At 35.0% G+C, this 4,275-nt stretch overlaps 1 pseudogene across 1 annotated transcript; it reads right to left on the bottom strand.

The window, feature by feature from the left end:
* Positions 1–837: 837 nt before the first annotated feature.
* On the bottom strand, positions 838–2,391 carry LOC145807083 (NEDD8-specific protease 1 pseudogene; annotated as a pseudogene). Its single transcript, XR_014350288.1, has 2 exons — positions 2,317–2,391; positions 838–1,689 (listed from the first exon to the last, which is right to left on the bottom strand). The product of XR_014350288.1 is annotated as an NEDD8-specific protease 1 pseudogene (transcript).
* Positions 2,392–4,275: the final 1,884 nt, after the last annotated feature.

Genomic DNA, 4,275 nt, shown 5'->3' with positions numbered 1-4,275 from the left:
CTATCCGTCATCTATCCAAAATTAGGTGGATTGAAAAAAATCAATCCGCATCCGTCCACCTGTTTGGCGGATGCGAGTTGGAGTGGACCATGCGGGTTGGCGGACAGATAGAATCGGTTGGCGGTTTGGACTTTACAAATTTTGGACATTTTTTTAAATTATAATTCATAACTTTTACGATCTCCAATAGCTAGTAATTTGAAAAAATATATATTATTTGTCTATAATAAGCTATGTCACCACGCATATATATTTTTAAGATACTGTTTTTCATTTTCACAAAAAAAAATATATTTTTATTTTTTTTATTTTATGTTGTTAGTATATATATATATATATATTTTTTTTTTTTTAAATTTCATCTACAAGATCGAGTTCATATAGATGCGGGATGGTTGATCTACCATCAGAATTGTATTCGCAAATTTTGAAATATTTCATCTATATTCGTCCACCGAAAGACACGCATCCACCAAAAATCAATCGGGTTAGGTCAGTTCGATCGAATTGGACAAGTTGGACAGATCCATGGTCACCCTAATGTGCCATAATACAAATTAAAATTCTCTACGATATTATGATTTATCTAAACTATTATTAAAAACATAAGCTTATGGTGAAACAACATAACCTTATTTCAGTTAATAATATCAAATTACAAGTGGATTTGAAAAGGCAGGTTAGTAAGCTTTTTGCTTACAGGAGCTGTTTTCCATTGAAAATTCACTTAAATATCTCATTTTTCAAATATTACCATCATGCTCTTGTATAAAGGGTTCATCCCTCATTTTTCTTCTATTCCTGAATCTCTACAACTAATAAGGATAAAAAAGACAATTACATGACAAAAAAGTCATTTTATAACTTACTTAAACAAACATTACTCTCTGAAACTTAAATTTACAATCCAACTATAAATTATAATCTATTAAGTTAAAATCTATAATCTATTCTAACAGTCACAGGGAAAAAAGACTTACAATTCCTGAATCTTGAACACACCAATGCAATTCAAGATTTTCACTTCATGGCCATTAAGCTTTTTACTAGCCCCAAAATTACTGTGCGCATCTCGTCAACAACAGATGGATTAACCTGCTCATTCATCGTAGGAAACCACAACCCATCACCATCATTTGGTTCACTTTTGCTTTCATACCAGCTGCATATAGCTTTCGCAATAGCTGCACCGTATAGACCGCAACTGTAGCCATTCACTTGCTGTGGGGTTTTAGAGCACTCAACATATGTACAAGCTGATGCCATATCGGAGATCCCCATATATCCAACAATAGCTCTGTAAAGCAGTTTGGCATGCCCAGCATTAAGTCCTCCATTTGAGTTTCTCTCAAACACAGGTAAGCTCCAATGGTTCCCACCTTCGGCTTCTGTCACGTCATCGTTGTTATTGACAGGAAAAATTTTCAGTTTCTTACTAGAGAGATTAAGGGGTTCTATCAAATCCTTGAGGCTTTCGATGTCTGGGCAGTTTGCTATCCAGAAAGCAATTGAAGGTAAAACCAGTAGGATCTCCTCGGAAGGACAACACGAAGGAAGATAACTGAAATAAAATTCAATGATGCGATCGTTTAGAAAATATGGACCGCTGAGAATGTCCAGAGCTGATTGTCTGAGTACATCATCATTGTAGCTGAGAAAATATGTACAGGGGAAAAAAAAAAAAAAAAACTATAGTGGCTGAATTTCATCATTAAATGATTACGAAAGGAGACATTAATAAAGCTGATAGTAGTGTAGTTTGTTGAAATTTGGTGAGCTATTGAAGAGTCAAAATATGCAGATTATAGTCTAACACGGTTTTTGCAAGAGTCCAAGACCATCAATGCAAGCCTTCTCACCTTTGCCTAGGTTCATATTGCAAGATAAATTTCAGCAATAGTATGGACTCCCGACAGCCAAGTACAAAAAAGCACTCGAACTATTTTCTTGCACTTTATAGGATTTTTTGTTGTCTTGTCCAGCAGAACTTTCCTCCTTTTTTTTCCCCTTCTTTTTGATAGGTAAGGTTCCAGGTTTCAACTACAATATTTGAAGATATTTCAAGATTTAGAAAGGATTGAAAGCTTAGCAAGGAACATTTGGAAAGATAAAACAAGAAAAATGTCATTTTTCTACCTTTCCTTATTGGGGTTTTACCTAGATACCCAATTATCCCGGGGGAAAAATAAAAACTGTACAATTGGACCCTTGTAAACAGTCTTTTCAACTCCACCTCTTTCCACCATCCCACGACAAGTGCCCAAATGACCTTTGGCAATCAATTACTTTGGTTGGTGACTACATGTGCACTATGACCTGCAAACCCCAAAATGCACTTAACTTCACCAATGCCTCTGCCAATAACATTAGCAAAAAACCCTGGCCTTCCATTTAGTTGTTTTTTACCATGACATCTCATACATGATCTTGCCCACTCCTTGTGACACATCATCAAAATTGCACTCTTGATGTCATGATTATCAACCTAGACAAGTATGGAAGACAGGTTTTAGGACGCTAACACTAGAAATAAGGGTCCTGTGCCATTTCAAGATTTTTTTTGACTGAGAGAAAGTGATTGTGGTACTAGAATCACAAAAGCTTTGTGAGAATGGTGCTTAATGCTTAGGCTAATGTTATAGCATGCCAGTGTTCCCATTACTCTAGTAGGGGAGTTTTCCACACACTACAGTCTACACTAATGAACTAGTAAGGTTGTCCACGTTAACTAAGTCAATAGGGTTTACAAGTGAACATGAAAGATTTCAATTACCTTTTTTGTAGTTTCAAGAATGTTTAATTGAGAATATACAACTTGTGAAGCTTTCTTTAGTAAGTGTGATAACCTTAACTCCGCCATTGGGAATGCTTAAGGAACCAAATACATGGTTACCTGAGTTTCCTACTTGCTCAACATCATTTCATTCTTTATCCTATTTATTTTCTTCTTTTCTTCCAATTATCTGTAGTTCTAAATTTCCTAGTGTTAAATTCTGATCCACATTTAGCTGGACCAGAAGAAAACCGGTAATACTATCCCACAAGCCATCCCCAACCAAATTTTAATCACCCTTGCAAACCTAAAACCTACATTAGCAATGCTCACAATTATTACATTGAACTCTGAAATATTTGGCATCAATGTTAACTAACATTCCCTCGATTCAGTTTCAAATGAACTCCCCTACACTAACGAATATTAGAATCAGTAACCAACAAATTTGTGTGGTTATTGTCTATGCCTAAAACAGCAGGAGCACCTAAATAAATCCCACTGTCAAAAAATTCCCACTGTCATAAGGATTTAATAAAGCTTATGAACTTGTTTTGCAAAATTAATATACCAAATTTATCAATGTTCTGGAAACCTTTTAAACAATTTGCCATTAGTTTGACAGGATTTCTAAATATTGCATTTTCCTCACAATAACTTACAATCATCAAAGTCAGTGCTACTATTAGACAAAAAGAAAACCCATCTTGGCCCAACCTGTTGGGGTTCTGGAATAAAAAAAGCCACTGCCTCTAGACCTAGCAAGAGGCATAAATCAAGAGCCTACCATCCCCAATATATATATATGCATATATTCTTTATGAAATTTTTTTTCTGCAGCATAAATATAAAGTAGTTCAAAACTTCAATGGAAAGTTAAACCTAGTTGCGAATGATGGTGAGGCATGCGACCAACTAGATGGGTCTCTAAACATATACTCTCAAATTTCTGGTGAAAAAAATCCAAATCATCCAAATAATATATAAATTTACGCTCTGTTTGATCATTCAAACAGTTGAAAGTAGTAGAATAAAAAGGAATCGATTAGAAATGGATTGATAACCAAACACACATACAGCTAGTTTCTGCTCCTTTTTCCGACAATTTCTTAGCATCCAAACAGAACGAAGAAAAGAATTAGGTAACTTTTTCCTGTTTGAATTAAAGCCAGGAATCACAAGAGTGCTGCCAGAAATCGCGGCTCCTTTATGCGTTAGTGCATTCCCATGCATTGCCAAGTCTTATGCTTTGCTAATGCTATAATATGTCAACATCATTAAATTCAACTGTAATGTCTCTCTAATTTGGTTTTCTCAATAAAATCATACAATCACACATACTTAAAAAAATAACAATACAACCACAAGCCCAGAAACAAATCACAAACCATGAAAACTAGTATTACCAAAAAAATTGTTTGGGTTTACAGACATCCATTGACTATCAGATACATCAGCTACATGTGAGCCCTATATAATGAAAAATTATTTGTTGGTGGCCA

The sequence above is a fragment of the Camellia sinensis genome, chromosome 14 (genome assembly GCF_055761805.1).
Source record: "Camellia sinensis isolate YWXY chromosome 14, ASM5576180v1, whole genome shotgun sequence".
NCBI classification, from domain to species: Eukaryota; Viridiplantae; Streptophyta; class Magnoliopsida; order Ericales; family Theaceae; genus Camellia; species Camellia sinensis.
Note: the sequence above shows the minus strand (reverse complement) of the source record. Positions and strands in the feature narration are given on the sequence as shown.